The 23543-nt window shown below is 42.0% G+C and overlaps 1 protein-coding gene and 2 long non-coding RNA genes across 3 annotated transcripts in view; all 3 read right to left on the bottom strand.

The window, feature by feature from the left end:
* Positions 1-23543, bottom strand: part of LOC134459742 (receptor tyrosine-protein kinase erbB-4-like) — a 556606-nt gene that overhangs the window by 415951 nt on the left and 117112 nt on the right. The window lies entirely within an intron of this gene.
* LOC134460244 (uncharacterized) lies at positions 8789-11593 on the bottom strand. The gene is made up of 4 exons (XR_010037032.1): positions 10958-11593; positions 10483-10584; positions 9565-9637; positions 8789-9176 (listed from the first exon to the last, which is right to left on the bottom strand). It is a non-coding gene; the product is annotated as an uncharacterized LOC134460244 (long non-coding RNA).
* Positions 18194-20570, bottom strand: LOC134460243 (uncharacterized). The gene is made up of 3 exons (XR_010037031.1): positions 20233-20570; positions 18498-18600; positions 18194-18375 (listed from the first exon to the last, which is right to left on the bottom strand). It is a non-coding gene; the product is annotated as an uncharacterized LOC134460243 (long non-coding RNA).

Below are 23543 nucleotides of genomic sequence, written 5' to 3'. Positions count from 1 at the left end.
CCATTGGTCCCACAGCTTATACCTGCTGGCCCATGTTCCCACATTTCTAAGAATTTATTCAAATTTAGGCCCTATGTCCCATGGCAGGGAGAAAGGGCATGTTCTCTTAGTTTACTCGGAAATGTGGCTACATGAAGTTGTGGAACATAGGGCATATTTGAATACTTTCTTTACAATGTGGGGAAATGGGAGCAGCGAGAATAAGCTCTGGGACCAATGGGCTGGGGTAACATAGAGCTGACCCCAGATGCCACGCCATTATCATTTTATAATGTAAGTTATATCACTTTTAATATAAGTGCAACTCCTGAGTTCATATTGCCTTCACTGAATGGGTCCCTCTTGTTTTCACAGTGAATTCACTACAAGTCAAAATCAGATAAACAGACAGGAACATCAGCCTTCTTGGTGCCAGATGGGAATACTTGAGAATAGCAAGAAAAACTGTAAGTCTAAAACTACACATAAGATCATAATTAAGTTAAATGTGACCTGGTTGCATTATTGCATGACTGCTTAACATTCAGAAACGATTGCTATACTGTCACTCATCATCTAGAATACATCTTGGAGTTAAAACTTAAGAGTCTATGGGCTTTAAGAAAGAAAAACCATAAGTGAGGTAATCACAACTCTGCCAAGAGTCTGTTTTGGTGTTCATTAAAATGAGTGTAACTATTCTCTTCCTGTGCTTTGGTTTTGTTTTAGGTTCAAGTAGGCCCGACAACAGAGATCACAGACAACCACAAGAAGTGACCCCAGGAGGGCAACAGACCTTATGTTGGCAGTTTTTGGAAGGCAGGTCCTAGCCACGCACTCATATTCCGGAAAACCACCAGTAGAATTCAACAAAAAACCTCTGACATAAGTGAGTACCTTTTCACTACAATACCTTGCTAACATAAACCGCAAAGTTATCAGACAAGGAATAGTTTTTATACAGTGCCTCCAGCAAGTACTGTCAGCACTCCACTTTTTCCACACATTGTTATGTTACAGCCTTATTCACAATTTATTCAAAATTGTACACACAACACCCCATTATGACACGATTTTTTTTAGGTGCAAAAGTACAAACAGGTAGCTTTTCCCATGACACTTAAAACATGTGAATTACTTAGCCTACGGGATGCACTGTAAATGTCTGACAATGTCACAAGATTTCCATCCATGCTACACTCATTGTTTTCAACAACACAAAAAACCCTCTCCCGCACATGCCACAGATTCTCAATAGGGTTTTAAAGTCTGTTCAGTAGGCCTATGTATTTTCTCATGTCTTAATTTTCCATGTGTTGGTTTGCTCTGTATGTTTGTTTGTTTTTTTCAGACTACGTCACAAACAAATTTGATGTGGACACTTCAATGATCAAGCAAGCAATGGCACAGGACTGTTCAGATGAGGCAAAAATGACACCCACACAATGATCAAATAATGAAATAATAAATATATTTTGGATATGACCATTTCATTTGCTGTGTTGTTTTTTTGCATTATGTTTATGTGAGCTATGTTTTAAAATCCTATTATAATAAATCCCATAGAATACAAATCCTATAGGAATAGAAATCCTGTAAGAATAAATCCTATAGGAATAGAAATCCTGTAAGAATAAATCCTATAGGAATATAAATCCTATAGGAATTATCCCATCAGAATCCTATTGGATTTCTATCAGATTTTGGAACAAATAATCCTATAGGAACATTGAAATCCTAAAGGAATCCTGTAGGATTCTGCCTTCTGGATTCCAATAGGATTCCTGTAGGATTTTGGTTCCAAAATCTGATAGAGATCCTACAGGATTTACCTTACTGGATTCCTTAAGGATTTTTTGATAAGGGATTAATCGTGTGATAAAGCCAGTGTGTTGAGATTCTGCTGGTTAGCCAGCAAACCAAACTTGACTTGACTTGAATTTTCATTTCAAAGTTCCGCATGGCTGTTGAAAAACTTACCGAACTAAACAAATCCAGACATGAATTAGCTGTCGACACTTAAAACAGGACCAAAGCAACGCCGACATGTCAAGGAATTAATTCGCTATCTTGGCTGTATTTTTAGTAAACACCGGTCGTGGAGTCAAATTGTTAGACATTGTGAAACATAAACAATAACCTCTAACTCCAGAATTGTCGGGACTGCTTTATTGGAAAACTTTGCCGTCTGATTAATCCCAAATTTGTGTTGATATCAGAGCCTCAGAGGATATGATAAATTATGTTGAACTGTTTCGTTGCACTCTCATTTGGGTTCTGTTGACAACAAATGACAGTAGCTGTCCTTGGTGCTGACGCGTTGTGACCGCTGCGTCTTCAGTCAAACAATTCCGTCCTGTTTTGTTCTTCGTGAGATTTCGCATTCATTTTTCCATAGGGAGACAATAAAGGAGATACTTGGTGAATTGAGTAAAATGTTTAACTATGAGATAATAAGAAACTTTTACAATAGTTTATTCAAGCCAAGACAAATGTTTTTTTTTGTATTACAAGTTGTCTGAAAGTTGATGGTTAAATATGCAAATTTAAACATTTTATCCTATTCATTTAGTATCTCCTATAATGTCATCTGATGGAAAAATGAATGGGAAATCTCAAACTTTGACCTTGAAAAAAAACATGTTCCACTGAATATCATTTTGTAGATATTTCATACATAATGCAAGGGGGTTTAAGGGTCACTTAAAAGTAGGAACCATTACTATTGCAATTCATCCAACGTTTTGGCCTTTTTACAGCTAGACTGACCGGCCTATTGTCACTCAAGCCTGACTCTAGTCTAAGCCACAAAGTCAAAAGTCAACACCTCACCTCAGGTGACAAACTGTGGCTGCTGGCTATTGCTTTTGTGTTTTTAAGTGTTAGGCCTACATGTCCTATTGAAGGGTCCAAGTACTTGGTTCATCGTCGTTTTTGGCGATTGGGTGTGCCCCCCCAATTAAAAGACTGGCCCAAGATGGCCCCCCAAGAATTTTTCTTCTGGCTACGCCCCTGTTCCACAAATCAGCCGTATCATCTCAGGCAGTGCAGTGCACATTTCATAACAGTCGGCCCCCCAACTGCTACACAAGTCTTGTGCCCATGACAGCAGGGCGGCAGGGTGCCTGTGTGTGTGTGTGTGTGTGTGTGTGTGTGTGTGTCTGTGTCTGTGTGTGTGTGTGTGTGTGTGTGTGTGTGTGTGTGTGTGTGTGTGTGTGTGTGTGTGTGTGTGTGCAGAGTATTTGTGTGTATTTGTGCAGAGAGAGAGAGAGAGAGAGAGAGAGAGAGAGAGAGAGAGAGAGAGAGAGAGAGAGAAATAACAGTGCATGTGTGTGCGCGCATGTGTGTGTGTGTGTCCACTTTAAATGTCTGCAGTTTACCACGGGCTGTTCTCCACACTCCACACTCTCTCCCTCTCTTCTCCCACACATTGTTCGCCAATAAATTCCCGGGCCCAGTATAAAGGCTCAGAGGCATGAAATTAAACACAAGCTGTTGCGGGTTTGAACAGGCGCCAGGCCGAATTTGCCAGCCGTCTAAAAGGCTTGTCCAGGGTAGCATGCAGCAGAAGCAGAAGCAGCAGCAGCAGCAGCAGCAGCAGCAGCAGCAGCCTTCTCGGTCACTCCTCAGCAAACCCGAAACCCCCTAAGGGGTCAAACATACCAAAGCCGAACGGAACGGGCACGGGACAAACACGGTCTTTCTGCTTAGTTTCGGCCGGTGTGTTTTTCTCTGCCTTTCACACTGACAGCGTCGGCGTGCACGGCCAGTCCTGTTCAAAACCCTCCCCACAGCCAAAGCTAGCGTGCTACTTTGCCATTCATTTGAATGAGACACCGCCGGTCGCCAGCGTGAAAAATACGCTCAAGTTCTATTTTCCAAATGCAGCGCGGCGCGGAGCCGGCTCCCGCGCCGCTGACGCTCGACTACCGCTGGTTGGTGTGTAAGGACAGATATGTTTCAAAGTATTTTCACCGACGCCGGTAAAAAAACGCGGCCGTTCCACAACGCTTTACCGCCCTGGTGTGTAAGACCCCTAACACCTCCCAACACCACCACCACCACCTCCAGTATACACGCTTTGCCTTGATTGCATTCAGGGCTGCTGACAGCCTCGTCTGAAAGGGCCCCCAAGTCAAATGCATACACTGTAATGAAGACCCAATTCCGGGCATATTCCGGGACAACTGTCCCCTTTGTCTCCCCCTGTCGGCACCCCTGATTGCCTTCGATTGCCTTCATGTCTCCTTTTCTTCATCTCCCAACCAGCTCGGTCACTCCCCAGCAAAGTTGAACCCCTAACACCCTCCGACACTACCAACACCATCACAACCACCAGCTCCAGTATATAGTATAGTATACACGCTTTGCCTTGATTGCCTTCATGTCTCCTCTTCCTCGCCCCCCCCCCCGACCAACTCGGTCACTCCCCTTAACACCCCCTGACACTACCACCACCACCACCACCATCACCAGCTCCAGGATACACTATCTATATGACCAACATAACGGCACTGGCACCACACCATAGTCGCCCTTGTCGCCTATGCAACAGGGTGTGGAACTTGCTTGCTTGCTTGCCCCATGTCGCAAAAAATGAAGAGGGAGGTCTTATGGTCTATTAACACACATAAAAACACACACACATGCATGTACACGCACGCACGCACGCACACCCGCACACACGCACACAACTTTGTCTCTCCTATCTCTCTTTTTCTCTCTCCCTCACACACACACACACACACACACACACACACACACACACACACGCACACACGCACACACGCACACACGCACACACGCACACACACACACACACACACACACACACACACACACACACAGAGACTGACTGAACTTTAAAGCATGTCAGGGGGGTCCTAAACTATGATTAGAAGGGCTTAGGGAAGGAATCTGTGCCCCAGGGAAGGACCGCATGGCACAGTTTTATCAGGGTGCAGATGGAGGGTGGATGGGAGCCTCAGTTTGAGAGTGTGAAAATAGGGAGAGAGCGAGATGGGGGGGTAGAATGGTAGAGGGATAGATTGTGAGGCACAGACAGAGAGAAGGGTTGGGTTTGGAGAGGGAAAGAAAATAGAGAGGGCCAGAGAGAGAAGGACAGAATTAGATGAAAAAGATAGAGAGAAAGGTAGTGGTAGCCGGAAAGAACGAGAGAGAGAGGTCAGGAGAGAGAGAGGGAGATGGAGAAACGGAGAAAGAAAGAGAATGCGAAGCTGACAGTGGTTGAGAAGAGCAGCAAGACGGGAGGGATGAACTGAGGACAAAATAATGGCAAAGGCACAAAGTAATGGACAGATAATAACTGTGTGTGTGTGTGTGTGTGTGTGTGTGTGTGTGTGTGTGTGTGTGTGTGTGTGTGTCTGTGTGTCTGTGTGTGCGTGAGCGTGAGCGTGTGTGTAAAAGAGATGTGTGTGTGTGTGTGGGGTGGGGGGGATCTAACGTCAGACAAAAAAAAGATATCTGTGCCTCCAAAATAGGCAAAAAAGGAGACCAAAGAAAAGTTCTGACTGTCCCGCGAGCAGCACAGACAGACTGGCAGACGGGGCGATAGAGCTAGCAAAATGGAAAAGAAAGATCAAAAGAAAGGGGAGTGAGGGAGGGAGGGAGAGTGAAAGAGTTTTGGGTAGATAGATGGATAGATAGAGGGAGGGAGGGAGGGCAGGGACGGGGCAGGGTAGAGATGCCTCTTGGGTTTAAATATAGACTCGTGTTAAGAGGCTCTGATGTGTTCGTTACCGAACAGTGTGGCACACTGGCCCTCAAGTAGTTTATCTGCCTTCTCATGCCTATCTTTCATTCTCTCTCTCTCTCTCTCTCTCTCTCTCTCTCTCTCTGGCTGTTCCTATTGCTCTCATTTTCTCTACTCTTTCAACCACCCTCCCCCTTCTGTCTCTCTCTCTCTATCGCTCTCTCTCTATCGCTATTGCTCTCATTATCTCTGCTCTTTCACCCACCCACCCCATTCTCTCTCTCTCTCTCTCTCTCTCTCTCTCTCTCTCTCTCTCTCTCTCTCTCTCTCTCTTGCTCTCTGTCCTTATTATTTTGCCCCCTCATTCACACTCCTCTTTTAATCCATCTGTCTCCTATATCCCTCTCTTTCTCTTAGAGCCCTCTCTCTATTCTTCCAATTCTCCGGCGCTTTCTTTCAATTCTCCATCTCTCTCCTATTCTAGCCTATCTCTCCATTTCTCTCTCATTCCCTTTCTCTGCCTCTCTGCCCTTGCTGCCAGTGTCTGGCTCATACACAATCACTCTGTCTGTCTTTGCTACTTACAGTCTTTGTCTCTTGCGCTGACACCCATGGCACACAAGCACACACAGTTGGATACACGCACACATGCATGCACGGACGCACGGATGCACGCACGCGCGCACGCACGCACACACACACTCACAAATTTGCACAATTGCTTATACAGTCGAAATAATCTCTTAAATCTAACTCTCCCAATCAACTCAATAAAATGCAAAGAGACTTGTCTCCCACCTTTAACTTGACAATAAACTGAACTAAAATGTCACACTTCCTTGTGCACATTATGAAGACCCACATGTATGCATGCATGCAGAGTTACACGCACACACATGCAGGCATGCAGTAGACATCTACACCCAAACACACACACACAAACACACACACACACACACACACACACACACACATACACACACGCACACACACATACACAATGACACTCACACTCTTACACCATCTCCCCTTACAGTGTGACGGTGGCAGTGCTAAGTGTGCAGCTCGGTGACAAATGACAGATGCCGGCTTGCATGGCCGTATGCAGGGCTGTATGGCCCTCACTGCCTGTCTGTCTGCCTGCCTGCGCTGCCTATCTGTCTGCCTGCGCTGCCTGTCTGTCTGTCTGTCTGCCTGCGCTGCCTGTCTGCCTGCCTGCGCTGCCTATCTGTCTGCCTGCCTGCGCTGCCTGTCTGTCTGCCTGCCTGCGCTGCCTGTCTGTCTGTCTGCCTGCGCTGCCTGTCTGTCTGCCTGCCTGCGCTGCCTGTCTGCCTGCCTGCGCTGCCTATCTGTCTGCCTGCCTGCGCTGCCTGTCTGCCTGCCTGCGCTGCCTGTCTGTCTGCCTGCGCTGCCTGTCTGTCTGCCTGCCTGCGCTGCCTGTCTGCCTGCCTGCACTGTCTGCCTGTCTGTCTGTCTGCCTGCCTGTCTGTCTGCCTGCCTGCGCTGCCTGTCTGCCTGCCTGCGCTGCCTGTCTGTCTGTCTGTCTGCCTGCCTGCGCTGCCTGTCTGTCTGCCTGCGCTGCCTGTCTGCCTGCCTGTCTGCCTGCGCTGCCTGTCTGTCTGCCTGCGCTGCCTGTCTGTCTGCCTGCGCTGCCTGTCTTCCTGTCTTCCTGTCTGCCTGCCTGCGCTGCATGGATATTTCCATCACCGGGCTATTTACTCACTTTGGCGTGGAATTACCACGTCGCTCCAAGATGCCACCAGATGGATGAACATCCATGCCACCTTTGCAAACGACTCTCCCTGCCAAGAGAGTGAGTCACTCGGGCGGGTGGGCCGTGTCAATCAACGTAATGGGGATGATATAGCGCGCCGGTGCCGTGGTAGTGTGTGTGTGGAGAGTTAGGAGAGCCGTGAGTTTAATAGGCCAGCCGTCACTCTTTCTTTTCCAATGGGCAAGAGAAAAAGAGAGAAATGTCACGGTCGGTTATTAAGGAAATGAAGTAGACATGACATGATGTCGTAGATTCATGTTTTCGAGAGATTATTGAGAGAGATTGAGAGGAAGAGGGAGAGGGAATGTTTGTGGAAATGTGTGTGTGTGAATGTGCGTGCGTGTGTGTGCGTGTGTGTGTGTGTGTGTGTGTGTGAGTGCATGCATGCACGTGCGTGCATGCGTGTGTGCGTGCGTGCGTGTGCATATGTGTGAAAGAGAAAAGTGTATAGGAGCCAATATGCTTTGCCAATGTGCCTACACTCTTAAAAAAGATTGGTTAAAATAAACAAAAAATTAGTAGTTTTTAACCGATCTGTTCGATTAATATGTGTCCGAGAAAAATATTAGTCAAAATAACCGATTAGACTTCAGTTAAAATTTCAACCAATCTAGATCGGTTAAAAAACTAACCAATTCCAAATCGGTTGTTTTGACCAATAGATTGGTTATGTTTAACCAATCTTTATAAGTCAAAAATGTACCAATCCCCCAATGGTTGTTTTGACCAATTTCTTCGATTAATATGTGTCCGACACAGATATTGGTTAAAATTTTAACCGATTTGCTTGGTTAGATGGACACTGCAATTACTTCACTCCAAATTAACAGTTTCAAAGCTATATCAATCATAACCAATAACCAAGATTTGAGTTTGTTTTCACAAAGTTTATTAACAATTTAATTTCAAAAGGCTTTAAAGCACTGATCTGAAAGGATGGGGATACAGTAACTTACAGCAATCTGTTCCTTCCCAACACTGATGATGGTAAAGTTGTGTGGGCACAACAAAAAGACAGGCTGGTATGAAGAAAAAATCAAAAGCAGAGGTAACATTTTATGCTTGGTGAGCCGTTTTCGACGAAAATTCAAATTACAAATGCATGCATATCCTGTGACTATTACTTACTTACAAAACGTTAAGGTTGTGCTTGACAACCGGAGAAAACCTGTTAGGAGTCAACATGATCTTACTTTAAGTTATATTCAAAGAACAGTACATTTTTGCAAAACAAGGAGGCAAGTATCACTTAGAATGGCATACAATGCTGTTTCTCCAGTACCAGGTAAATTACCTGAATCTGCATAGGATGTAGTCTGTATGTCAGTGGAATCAGAAGTAATTAAAATACACATGGTGTGGAGTGGTGGTGTTTGCGTAGATGTTTTAAAAAATGTCCAGTGACTACAGAGCAACTTGAAGTGAGAAATGTTCCAGTACCTTGGCCCACTTTTTGGTTGAGATGGTTATATCGTACACATATTCAAAAGAGGCAAAAACAGAGTTAAACTGTGGTGGATATGCCAAGTTACACACCCAGTAGAGCATGAAAAGCTTGTCACTGCGCAAGTCAGGCAATCAGCAACAGGAATGGTTACATTGTCATCCATGGCAGTGATGACACTGCCGTGTCAAACTCTCGCCTCCTAGTAGTGGGGTCCTTGAAACCTTCTCAGTGTCAGTGCCGAGGGATGCAAAGTTGGTTCCAGTCTGAAAGAATTTTTAAGATTTGAGAGAGAGAGAGAAAGAGAGAGAGAGAGAGATACATCAATGGTGCTTAGCCCCATAATGCACGCCATACCATCTGAAACATGCTGTAATAGTCATTGAAAGGTTAATTGCCAGTACTACTCTACTATGACATAACATAGGGCCTTTAGTAATGCTCAGTAATTGCCATTCTGGTAACCACAAAATTTATAACGCCCTGTTTTAACAGGTTATATAGAAAGCTTTACTCTACTGAGTGAACGGTATAAATCATGCAGTATCAGGAAGCTTAATTAACACCAAGTATAGCCAAAATCAACAATGCACACAACTATATCGTGACTTGTTCTTTCTAAATAAAGGTTAAAAAAATGTCTGGCAGACGTACCAAACTTGGCATCTCCAGAAAGCGTGGAAATTTCTCAAAGATGTCACGCATGGAGGGGGAGTCCTCAGCGATCCTGAAAAATACAACAAATTGAGAAAACGTAACCCAAATACTCCACTCAATGAAACGGTGGGCTCAGTGTCATAGGCCTAACAGCAGAAGGCACCAAGGGTGCGTTTGTAAACTGCCGCTCTGAGCACACAACAATTGGTAATGTCATGTATGAGCAGTGGTGGACAAAGTAAAAGTAAAAGTTAAAAAAAAAAAAAAAACAGTTTCTTTCCAACACAGGTAACTTATCTGAGTAAAAAGTAGACCAATGTACTTGTCTTACGACGAGCTGATTCTGCACAGGTTGGATTGAGTTTGTGGTGGGTTCTTGTTAGGTTTTTATTGTTTTTCAGTAATAACACAGTCTATCTCAATAGGTAGGTATACTGGAGCAAACGGTTTAACAGCTATGTAATATCATGTGCTACTGTTGTAATTACACCACAAAAGTACTTTTACTTTGTCCACCACTGTGTACGAGTGTGTTATTCAGACTGTTAGATAGTAGACATTTGAAACACACATTTGGTGCAGATTTTAAAATTTGCTTACCGGTATATTTAGAAACTGTTTTTTTTTCCAGTGTTTTTAGACATGGTGCTACAAAGGGGATCAATGTACTGTAACCAGGCAGCTGCCATCCTTAACCCTGTAGTGCAGCGTTATGGCTCTATGTAATGTCATAGCAATGTTGTTATGATGTATTTAAGCATTTTCAGCAAGTGAATAGGGTCGCTGGCGACCTATCCTCTCAAAATAACACACAAGATGAACAGGATGCATCTCTGATTAACAGTGTGTGGTTCAAACTGTTAAGACATTTGAAACACACATACATGTGGTGTACATTTGTGAATGGTTGCTAACCTTTAGAAATTCTGTCAATGTTCAGAAGCATTTGCAGACATGGTCCAGGGGGCTCAAGTACGACCAGAGAGCAACCATCCAGCAATAAGGATATCTTCTGAGCTGCACACAACATTAACACACAACACACAACATTAATTTGCATCTCATATTGACAGCATGAAATACATAGCATGTTTAGCACTTTGACTTTTATAAAAATACATGCAGGGCTTTTTGTAGGATTTTTTGGCATGAGGGAGCATCATGGCAGGTTTCGGGGGTGAAGGGGGGTGTCCCGTCCCACCCCCCCCCCCCTCCCCCCCCCCCCCCCCGTGAATGAGAAATTTACTTGGGGTGCTCAAATATGTATATATAAAAATAAAAGTATGAGGGTGCACCCACGGAGGTATGAGGGTGGAGCGACCCTATTTCCCCGTTCAGAAAAAGCCCTGACATGGATTGGTTTTGTGTGAATTCATGAACTTAAACTCACCTCTTGCAACAGTGTTTATTTTCTCTGAGGTACACCACACCAGAGGAATCACTCAGTGTAATCAGACAGCTTCCATGTAGGATCCTTCAGTAATATTCTCAGTCATCTGCAAAGCATGACAGCACAAAACATGAACATGATTATGCATTTATAGGCCTAATTATTACAAGAAAATAATGAAAAATGATAACACCGTCACCACCACGACACAATATGATGATGAATAGGCCTAGAGTATGAAACATCTAAAAGATACATGTCTGTATACATGTAAAATGTTTTTTTTGTTTGTTTGTTTTATATCATTGATCATTTTCCCAGACGGATTGACAACAGATGGCTCAAAGAATTCAGTGTGCTAAACTGGAGGGCAAAAAGAGCAGATTATGTATCTTTCTGGATATTTTACTCATCACTTGAAATTAAATCTAAATCTAATCTAAGATGTCACGCATAGAGGAGGAGTCCTCAACGATCCTGGAAAATACAACAAATTGACAAAATGTAACCCAAATACTCCAATCAATGAAACGGTGGGCTCAGTGCCATTGGCCTAACAGCAGAAGGCACTAAGGGTGCGTTTGTAAACTGCCGCTCCGAGCACATAACATATTGGTCATGTCATGTATGAGTGTGTTATTCAGACTATTAGATAGTAGACATTTGAAACACACATTTGGTGCAGAGTTATAAAAAAAATGCTTACATTTACAAACTGATTTTTCTCAGTGTTGGAACTGTATTTTATTCTATATGAGAGCAAACATGTTGCCGTGGCACAAATGTGCCCTTTCGCATTCAAGAATTCCTATTCAAGGCTGCAGAAGATTACTGGACTGTGCGAGGACTTTATCTGTACCAGAACAATGGAATGCCCAAACAACAGAGTTGCATCTCCACATGGCAGGCCAAGGACTGTGTGTTCCTTGCCTGATTATCATAGACTTGCAATCGAGATTCGATCTGCAGCGCCGCCAAAGGTGTTGCGTCACTAGGAGGGCGCAGCCTGGCTAGTGTGTTCATGTGTTTGTGTGTGTGTGTGTGTGTGTGTGTGAATGAATTAATCTCTATCCGGGTACGCCCCCTTTTCCCTTTAGCGGATAGAGATAATTGTTATCAGGGAAAATCCTCCAATAAATATGACTTATGGCTATTACATCGTTTAGAACGAGTGGGGAAAATGGTAGCTGACGGTTCTCCCCATCCGCTCTCCAAGCCGGTTTGAAACTTAATTAAGGATTCTCTGTGTCTTTCATTTCAGGTGTTTCATATTTACAAATGTTAAGGGTTTGAACCTAACATTTACTTGGTCCTTCAGAACCGGATCCCAAGATACCCGACGATTCCAGCACGCGAGGAGGGAACCAGGAAAGTCTGTGGCCACAGCACTAAGACCCGTTTCCGGGACTGGTCTCTCCCTCGCAGGCTGGGATCCGACGGTTGACGGGAATCTTGAAAAGACCAGAGAATCGTGAGTAGGCCTACATCTTTATTTTTATTTAAAAAGGATTGAATGAAAAGACGGTAAAATAAGAGAAGACAAAACCCTGACAATTCTAGACTCTATCAGGTAAACGTAAAGGGAGGGCAGACTCCCCTAGTACGAGAAACTAGTTTAAATTCTGTGTTCTCTGCGTTGAGAGAAAGTGTGCGTGAAAGGATTCGTATTACCACTCGGTAATACGTTTCATACCAATACAACAAGGTTCAAATAGCGAGTCTTTGTGGAAGCCTGTATGCAAGAAGATTCCACCTGTGAGGTTGAAGTGAATCTTACCACAAACGATCGTTGATCGCTATCTTGTTGAAAAGTGTATCCAACAATAGAGGCACTGTAGGTGTTGTGACGTTGGACTAAATTCATAGAGACAAAATGGGGGGCAGTAACAGCAAAAGAAGTGAAAAGTTCCTTGATGAAATGCAATGCAAGGACTGGGAAATCGTGCATAGAGAAAATCCTAGTGCAGTAGCACCGCTGTGTTACTGGGTAAAAAAACTATGGGTTTAATGGAAAGTTGTCTACAACAAACCTAACATTTATGGCCTGGCCAGCAGGGCCAACAGGAACACTACAATGAACACCAAAACTATCACGGCCAACGTCGAGGCCAACACCAAAATTCCTGACTAGACCGAGAGCACCAGTATCGACCGTACGGGCATGGCCCCTCGGCCGATGACTGGTTTGATGATAATGAGGAAACGGACGGGGATGTGGAAGAGGTAGACGTCGTTCTAAACTTAGACGGATTGTTTTACCAAGAAAAAATTAGACCTGAAATTACCCTTCTGGTCCAAGGGACCCCCGTACGTTTCCTCTGTGACTCTGGTGCTAAAAAAAAAAAAAGCAAATGACAGCCATTTGGATTACTCACTGAGCAGTTAATGTCTCAGATAGCCTACCATATAATAATAATAATAATAATAATAATAGTAATAATAATAATAATAATAATTGTATTTGTATAACACTGTGTCATACAAGGCAAGTAATATGGATATCTGTTTGTCTGTCTGTGTGGGCCCTATTTGTTGTATGAATTGTCCTAGTGGGACACCCCACTGTGTGTGTGAGAAAGATTGTATATGTGTCTGTGGAGTGTACATGTGTATCTGTGGAGTGAGTGCCTAAATATGTCTGAGAGTGGAAGAATTTTTTTTTTGAGTGTTTAGTGGAGGTACTCTATTGTATTCAGAGTTAGCTGGAGCTTGGGAGTGCACATGTTGAAACAACATTTTTAAAATAAGAATAAGCCTTTTATTTTATTCTACAATTCAACTTTGAGGTGTAGGATTTTGTCATGATTTTGTTTTTCCACACATTCTTACCCATTTATTTTTGATTAGGAGAAAACGGGGTTGTGGAGTTATGTTGTTTCTTTACTATTTTCAATTGAAAGTTAACATGTTAATGTTTAAGCCTTTAAGACACGGCATTATAAATTAGCTGTTACCAGAATGGCAATGACCAAGTCATAATGTATTACTAAAGGCCCCGTGCACTGTCATGGTAGTGTAGTGTAGTTGCAAAAGAGTTTGCTTTCATGATTTACTGTACAAAAAAGTCTTTGTTTCTTCTAAAGAATAGATGAAGCTTTCTCCTTGTTCTTATTTATTTTTTTTGAAAGAACAGTGGGTTTGAGATCTTGAAATAACGCAGGCGTTATTTGATGGCCCAAAGGTGCTGTGAGTAAACCTAATTTGGACCTGGTCTGAGAGTTAGGTCACATGTGCTGAACATTTCTAGAAATTTAGGTTGTCATTTTGTTTTGATTGACGTTTAACTATGACTTATTTCTTTGTTTTATTTCATCGAATTTCTTGCCTTATTATGTTCTATTTTGATGAGTTATTGATCAATGGATCATGGGTTTGGTTTAATTTTAATGAATTAATAATTTTAATTTTAATGGTTTATTTTAATGACTGGAGCACAATGTTGACTCTGATAAACTAGACTCTGAATACACAGAGGCGCTTGACAAAATCACCCCAGCAAAGATAACAGTGTCCTATGTGTAGATGTTTTCATTAGCTCGGATAGATATTAAAAGGCTCAGAGGCTCTCTCTAAGTAGCCCAAGGTCTTCTGCAGACAACCCTTATCAGACACAGCAGGCCCAACTATAAACATGCAAATTTCTGTGGCAGAGACAGAAAGACACTTAATATTGAGACCTCCAACAGTGTATGCTAAACCACCTGTTTGTCACTGAAAAGACAATAAGAACTAAAAAGACAAAAAAAACTAAAAAAAAAAAAAAAAAAAAATCTGAACACCGACCTAGATAAACAATACCAAAGCTTAAAGATATGTTAAATATCTATCATTGTCATTAGTTTAATACTGTAGGTGTGAACATTGCTTCACATGGTGTGTGATGAGACATGTCAATGTTCTCTATTTGCTTTTAAAAGTTTGAATTTGATGACGTTGGGATCCTTATATTTTCATTTGTTTGATTTATAAACAAAGAGACAGTTGTCTCTCTGTCTTTTCATTTCAGTCGTCAACTTGCAATCAAAGTGAAAACTGATTGCCAATAAGGTTTTAGTTCCGTTACAAAATGTTTTATGTAGCCGATACATGAAGTCAATAATTTTTTGCTCTGATTTGATTTCAAATTGATCTGGCTTGAGTGTACATGAAAGAAAGTTGTTTTCCCTATAATACTTTTTTTGTGTTCTTTGAGGAACAGGCCCAGTGTTATGGAAACGAGCTGAAACACAGCTGATGTGAATGGAAGGAACCTAGACAATACCAATGATCGCTAGGTTAAGTTAATTTTGTTTTTAATTTGATAAGTTTCACAAGATTTTCCCAGAGTTTGTTTTGTTTCAATTGGGTAATAATTTTAGTTATAACACTTGATAAAATAACAACTGTTATTTTTTTTCTTTCTTTCAAACCATGAAAAGTTTGACCTAAAGTTAGACAAGGTCTTACCTTTATACCTTAGATAAAGGGTCTGTCCGGTTTGTTTGTTTCATTTTTCTTTTAAAGTTGCGTATTTTACAATGGCAGTTGTGTTTTCTTTCTTTTTATCTCTTACATTTTGATTGGTTGATCTAGTGATCTGTATGTCTGGGTGATGACATTGAAACTTTGGAATGGTGTGAGAAAGTAGAGAGTAGTAATAAATAGTCATTCATTTTAAATTGGTGGAGCCATGGGCTAAGCCATGTATCAACAGGAGGGATATTATTGGATTCTCAAATATTACTCATACTCAATTTTTTATTTTTACAAAATACATTTTTGAATGTACTGATATTATTGGCAGGAGTTGGGCTAGGCCCCTATATCACCATGACCTCATGACAAAAGGACAGTGAGGACTGCATGCCAATATATTTCAGTTCTGTTACAAAGTGATTTATGCAGGCCTAACTATCATGTAAAGACAGCCAATACTATGGGTATAGTCATTTTGTACGGCATGCTTAATGCTTCTTAATGTTTCTTCTACATTCTATATTGGATGAACTATGTGGTCAACACCACATTTTGTCCGTTTGCGTTTATCGCCTATTCTGTAAGGAAACGTGAGCCACAATAGTCAGATACTGACCAGAGTAATTTTCTTTTTCATAATTTTGCTCTTGATAAATTGTTGTTCCCCGGGAATGTAGAGCTATCTATTTTATTTTGATTATAGATTATGAGAGAATGGTTGGGCGGCTTTGGGTTTTGTTTTGTCTAAACTAACAAAACATTTTTTGTTTCTTCTCTATTATAATGCTCTCTAATCTGTTACAACTGCGCACCTCCTCCACACTAATGTCTGTGTGTGGATGAGTTGACTTCTGAGAGCTTATTATTTTTTTTTTTAAACAAATGTTTGAAAAAGATTCGGCTACACTTTTAAGTCCGTGGATTTGATTTGCCAATTCCACTAACTATTAAGATTAAGCTTGGCAATTTGTTTGTTTGGCACTATGTAAACATCTAGGTCATTTAGTTGGGAAAAAATACTGATAATTGATTTTTTGCTTTTGCCAAAAGCGTAGGGGAATCGTAGAATCACTCATGCACCTATGAACTGGAGGGTGTTGGAAGATGTTTACTTCTCATCATTTACTGTGCTCAAAGTCTGTTTCGGAAATTACTTAAGTCTTATTGAGTCATGTGGATGGCACATGTCTCAAACAGGAGAGATATTTTAGGATTAATCAGTGCATCAAACAAATATGTGTATAGGGCACATGTTAAATGAAACCTTGTTCTGAAACTTCACCCCTTAACCTAACCTAAAACAAACATAAGAGAGCTACAATGTGGAATCAAATTGCATCAGGGTTTGAATCATTTGTATGTTGGTGGTGTACTATAAACAAAAATGTGGACAGAATGAACAACATCCACTATAAATGTGCAGGCGCTGGGCAACAAAACTGAATTCGAGTTCAGGGCCATCCATGAACAACTGAAGGCAACCTGCCTAATCGCATTCCAATCTCGTATTGCGGTTGATATGCTTTTGGCCGATAGGAGTGTGTGCTCTATTTTTGGTTATCAATGTTGTTCCTTCATACCGAACAATACGGCAGCTGACGAAAGTGTCACCAGGGAGATAGAGGGACTGGGATCCCTCAACCAAAAAGAAAATGAAAGACCACTCCAGGGTCGACACTTCAGTGTGGGATGTTTTCTCTGACATGTTGGCAAATACAGACAGTTGGCAGCGTCCATAATCATGTCTATTGCAATATTTGCGGCGATCCTCACGTTATGTGGATGTTGTTGTATTCCTTGTATTAGAGTGTTGTGCACCAGATTTAGTACCACTGCCATTGCACAAATGGAAGAAAAAATGTCAAACCTATATGCTCTTCTAACTAGACAGGATAGTGATGTCGATGACACTATGATGATGTTGTTGGTGGAGACCATGAGCCTCCACACCAATCTGACGATTCCATCCAGGTCCCTGATCTGTTCCCTGACCCAGGGGATTATGCTCGGGGCCTCTAAGTGTACCTATTTAAAGAAAAAATCATTTGAAGTGATCACTGGATGATGTTAATGTTTGTCTCTATATAGAATAAACAGGGGGAAATGTTGGAACTGTATTTTATTCTATATGAGAGCAAACATGTTGCCGTGGCACAAATGTGCCCTTTCGCATTCAAGAATTCCTATTCAAGGCTGCAGAAGATTACTGGACTGTGCGAGGACTTTATCTGTACCAGAACAATGGAATGCCCAAACAACAGAGTTGCATCTCCACATGGCAGGCCAAGGACTGTGTGTTCCTTGCCTGATTATCATAGACTTGCAATCGAGATTCGATCTGCAGCGCCGCCAAAGGTGTTGCGTCACTAGGAGGGCGCAGCCTGGCTAGTGTGTTTGTGTGTGTGTGTGTGTGTGTGTGTGAATGAATTAATCTCTATCCGGGTACGCCCCCTTTTCCCTTTAGCGGATAGAGATAATTGTTATCAGGGAAAATCCTCCAATAAATATGACTTATGGCTATTACATCGTTTAGAACGAGTGGGGAAAATGGTAGCTGACGGTTCTCCCCATCCGCTCTCCAAGCCGGTTTGAAACTTAATTAAGGATTCTCTGTGTCTTTCATTTCAGGTGTTTCATATTTACAAATGTTAAGGGTTTGAACCTAACACTCAGCATTTTAGACATGGTGCTACAAAGGGGATCAATGTACTGTAACCAGGCAGCTGCAATTATTCCTAAACTATCCTCTCAAAATAACACACGGCATTATCAGGACGCATCTCTGATTAACAGTGTGTGCTTCAAACTGTTAAGACATTTGAAACACACATACATGTGGTGTAAATTTGTGAATGGTTGCTAACCTTTAGAAATTCTGTCAATGTTCAGAAGCATTTGCAGATATGGTCCACTACGACCAGAGCTACCATCCAGCAATAAGGATATCTTGGCCATCTTCTCAGCTGCAATAATAACACACAACATTAGTATGCATCTCATATTGACAGCATGAAATACAGAGCAAGTTAGAACTTTGACTTTTTAAAAATACATGGATAGGTTTTGTGTGACTTTATAAACTCACCTCTTGCAACAGTGTTTATTTCTCTGAGGTACACCACACCAGAGGAATCACTCCGTGTAATCAGCCAGCTTCCATGTAGGATCCTTCAGCAATATTCTGTCATCTGCAAAGCAAGACAGCACAGAACATGATTATGTATCAATATGCCTAATTATACAAAAATAAAGTTTGAAAAATGATACCACCATGACACAATAGGCTGAATAGGCCTACAATATGAAACATCTATAAGATGCATTTCTTAAATTGTTTTCATTGATCATTTTCCCACACGGATTGACACCAGATGGCTCAAAGAATTCAGTGTGCTAAACTAGAGGGCAAAAAGAACAGATTATATATCTTTCTGGATATTTTACTCATCACTTGAAATGAAATCTGATGCATAGCCCACTTATTAAGACCTCTAAAATCACTAGGCCTACTAGTAGATCCAAAAGGATGGGCAAAGAAATCTAAATATTTATTGCAGTAACCATACAAATTAAGCATCTTTGATCAAGCCAAAAATTAAGCACTCTACACATCTGGGTGTTTCTGGGCTCATTATTTCAGGAGAAATCTGTCAAATAGGTAATGTGTATTTATTGAAAAGAACACGATCTGATGGCTGACAGTGGTTTCTCCCGTAACAGAGAGAACAGCCCACAGAGTTGGCAGTAACAGAATGGGACAAAACAGCACACTGTGTGCACAATAACATGTTCAGAATCAGTTTACTTACTCACTTCCTTTACACAACGAACAGGGAAAGGCACATGTGTTAAAACATACTTCAGAGCAAGTGTATAGTCAAAATGAGTTCGTTTCTAACAATAAAAATCAGGCATAAGTTGTGGCTACTTCAAGCTTCTGAGTCAGCTAAAAGATAAGCTGGTGTTGCTAACGAACTTCTAGCTAGCTCTTCTCTCTGGTATTTGTGTTTTACTTTGGCTCAAGTACATTAACTGGATATCTTCAGAGCATAATTATACTCAAAGGGAGTTCGTTTCTAACAAAAAAAAAGACTTTAGCTAGCTAATGTTGCTAGCGGACAAGAGATTCATTATTCAGTTTGGCTAGCTCTAATGTTGCTAGCGGACATTTAGCTAGCTCTTAACTTTGGCGCCAACAGTCTTACAACACTAACTTGGCATGTTGTTTGTAACTTCAGAACAAAATTATATCCAAACTGTGTTCGTTTCTAAGAAACCAATATTCAGTTGTGAATACATCGGGCTATTTCAAACATCCCTCAACAAAGGCAACATGATTTAACCGTTACACTATAGCTAATTGTTGCTAGCGAACCACCTCATCATGCAGCGCTAGCTCTTTCAGGTGAAAAACAATCAGGCGCAAACAATCTCTGGCCGGCGGGGAAGCACTCCCTTCGGCCCTCCTCCAGAAACCACTGATAGCTATGTTGCTAGCGGACATTTAGCTAGGTCTTGACTCTGACATAGGTTTTTGGCACCACTGGACAAGTTTTATAGCTCTTTCGGAGCAAATCTATATTGTAAATTTCGTAGAGTTTGTTTCTAACAAAACACAAACTTTCCAACAAAGTTGTGAAAACAACCTAGGGCTAAGTTAGCATACCGGTAGTTATAATAGTGGCCTGTTAGCGGAGGTATGGTCTGAAGACAAATTCATTGCAAATTACCATCCTGAACAAGAAACTGTTTCGTTATTCACTGTATATTTGGCATTGTCTTGAAATTATTAACGAAACATTGAAAATAAACGAACTTACCTCACAAAGTGTTTGAATTCCACCAATATCTCAAACGGCTTTCCTGCAGCACCAAGATGGCGGCTTTGTCAGAAAATTGAGAAGCAGAGTTACGTACTTGACGTTGAGCGTCAGACCTGCGTCAGTTACCAATCTCTTAGTTAACATTTGCTTAACCAATGATATTAGTCATTTTTCAACCAATCTGTTATTAAAGTTAACCAATATCTTTGTTAAATCAACCAATTTGTTCTTAACCAATGATATTAGTTGTTAGATAACCAATTTGTTTGTTTAATAGTTACCAATGTCACAGTTAATTTGACCAATATTGCCTCAACCAACGAGATTAGTCACTTTTTTAACCAATCTCTTTTAAGGGTGTGGGTGCCTGTATCTGTGTGTGTGTGTGTGTGTGTGTGTGTGTGTGTGTGTGTGTGTGTGTGTGTGTGTGTGTGTGTGTGTGTGTGTGTGTGTGTGTGTGTCTGTGTGTCTGTGTGTCTGTGTGTGTGCGCGCATGCAGAAAGTCCACATGCAATTACGCTCACACCTTTGAGCTATCTCCAAGTAAGGGAGATACAACAGGCCCAACAACAAAGAGAAAGCACTTTGGCTGTGGTGATAATGCTATCACAGCCTGCACTCTGTGATTACGTGGCCACAAATAGGAGAGCGAGTCAGAGACACATGCGAGTGCACCGGGCATATCCATCTCCTTGATGTTCCAGTCAGCACTACACACTCCTCTATTGCGGGCCGCACAAAATCCCCACATACCCTGCAATGAACACGCTCTTGCTCTTCTCAAAGTTCACCGCAGCCCGCTCGCCTTGGAAACTTGGGAGTGTTCGTCATTATCCTATTATTCAGACATTCTTTGGGAGCTTCTCAACAACCGGAGACAACACAAGTATCGTCAACAACACACTGTTGAAGAAAAATATTTTTATATTTTATATAGTGGTATACTTATTGAATTCCACTGATTAAATTTAGTCATAGTATATATTACCAACTCAGGGGCCACATTGTTTGTAAAACACTTCTGGTCATCATTCAAATGAACATTCATGACTCATAGTTTGTTTGCTGAAGCAGTTCAAAATCACTGGATTAGCTTTGAAGCTCTCGGAGTCTCAAGCAGCAAGACACACACAGCCTGATGGCTCCATCTCTGGAAGAACGGAGTAGCTCTCCATAGCAACGGCATCCATCTTGTCCCCCTTTTCCCACAGTGACATTGCTGGCCAGGAAGCACTCAAGCAGGGCCCCTAAGAGGCCCTTGTGCTTCTCCTTTCCTTCCCAAACAAATAGCTGCCTCCCTCCCTCTCTCTCTCTCTCCCTCTATATCCCTCTCTCTTTCTCCCCCCCTCTCTCTCTCTCTCTCTCTCTCTCTCTCTCTCTCTCTCTCTCTCGACTCAGCCAGCCGCCGATGACATACTGACTGCCTGGCTGGCTGGCTGCTTCTTCGCTTGTTGGTTCCTCTTTTGCGTCTCCATGGTTTGAGTCATGAACATTATGATTATTGTTATTATTATGGTCGTGCCCCAGTTCTCAGAGCGAGGACACAACCTCCGTTGTCATTCACCTCCTCAGTGTGCGAGCGGGAGTGTGAGTTGAGTTGAGTCGAGTCGAGTGGAGGGGGTAATAATTCACGGTGCTATAGGCCGCAAACGGAAACAGACCCAATTAAAGACGGCAACGAGGACAGGAAGGGACCGGGACAGAGAGGTCGGGACAGACTGGGCTGTTCCCTGCCACCATCATGGCTGCCACTACTGCCGTCTCTGTAGTGCATGATCATTTCAAGCCACTGGAGTAGCAACGTACGGGTCACATGTATTTGCCATTTGATGTTGCTTATATGCAGGTTCTTAAATTTTAAATAAAGATGGGCGTGACATAGTTGCTGTATCTATTGTATCTAATGCTATACAAAATAATTTGAATGCCGAGACATGAATTTGAATGCCGAACATTTTAATTTGAATGCCAAGACATGAAAACGTGTATCGTTATCTCTGTTAAAACATGATCTGTCTTTCCATAATCAGTTCACAAGCTGAATTGACACATTACATCACAATGAAACACCAGCTGGATAACCAGAAGCGCGTTGACTCTGCACCAACTCGTATGGACATTTAAACTAGAAACACGTCTATTTTCCCCCTGCTGATCATCATAGGCCTACCTGTTAAATGTGTACTTCATAAAAAAAGAGGGATATCCGGACGAAATGAGGAAAAATTTGAATAAGTCACCTTCTTCCCCATGGGTACCTTCCCCAACGAGAGTGATTTCCTGCTGTGCATCGTTTATCAGTTGACAGTAACTTAGGCCTATATGAAAAGTAAGGGATATTTTCGGAAAAATAACAATAAGGAAAGGGACTGGAAAGTAAAGGGAGTTTCCTATGGGAAGGAAGAGGTTCATAGACATGTAAGGGATAACGGCAAATGAGGTGAACGGTTCGATTAAAGTGGTAGTTCGCTATTTTAGACATTAAGCCCTGTTTGTGTGACTTCTGGGGTGAAGTAGAGATGTTCTCATCACAATTTTGACATTTGGTGCTGACCGGAGCATTTGGGTATCCAAGACTGCAGCCCCCCCACCTTTACATTGACTCCAATAGACCCCTCAAGCAATCGATTATAAAATGGCATTAAACTTTTGTTTGAGAAGACATGGAACTCACCGTGTGGTCAGTGGTAGACAGCGATAAATTGACCCGAAAATTGCAGCGAAATATGCCTTCTAACTGTTGTTTAGCATTTGGCGGACCTATTTTTCCCCAGACGTCGTTGAATAGCAGTAGACATCCAGCCAGTAGGTAGCGATAGTGTGTTGTTTATGTAGACATCAAGGAGCGAGGTAGAACGGCTATCTTTGAGCGGGACTGGCTACAAAAACTACAGATTGCATACAAACCATAGATAGTAACGTAAACAAACGCACCCCCATTTCCGGTCGCGCGGAGTAATACTAGTCAAACCAATACAATCAATGAAGACGAACAATAATCATAATATATCTTCTCTGGAAGCATATTTCGCGGTGATTTTCGAGCCAACGTATCGCTGTCCACCCCTGACCACTCTGTGAGTTTCATGTCTCTGCAACTGAAAGTTTAATGCCATTTTATAATCGATTGCTTGAGGGGTCTATTGGAGTCAATGTAAAGGTGGGGGGGGCTGCAGTCTTGGATACCCAAATGCTCCGGTCAGCACCAAATGTCAAAATTGTGATGAGAACATCTCTACTTCACCCCAGAAGTCACACAAACAGGGCTTAATGTCTAAAATAGCGAACTACCACTTTAAGTTTTAGTA

This window comes from Engraulis encrasicolus, chromosome 12 (genome assembly GCF_034702125.1).
Source record: "Engraulis encrasicolus isolate BLACKSEA-1 chromosome 12, IST_EnEncr_1.0, whole genome shotgun sequence".
Classification (NCBI taxonomy): domain Eukaryota; kingdom Metazoa; phylum Chordata; class Actinopteri; order Clupeiformes; family Engraulidae; genus Engraulis; species Engraulis encrasicolus.
Note: the sequence above shows the minus strand (reverse complement) of the source record. Positions and strands in the feature narration are given on the sequence as shown.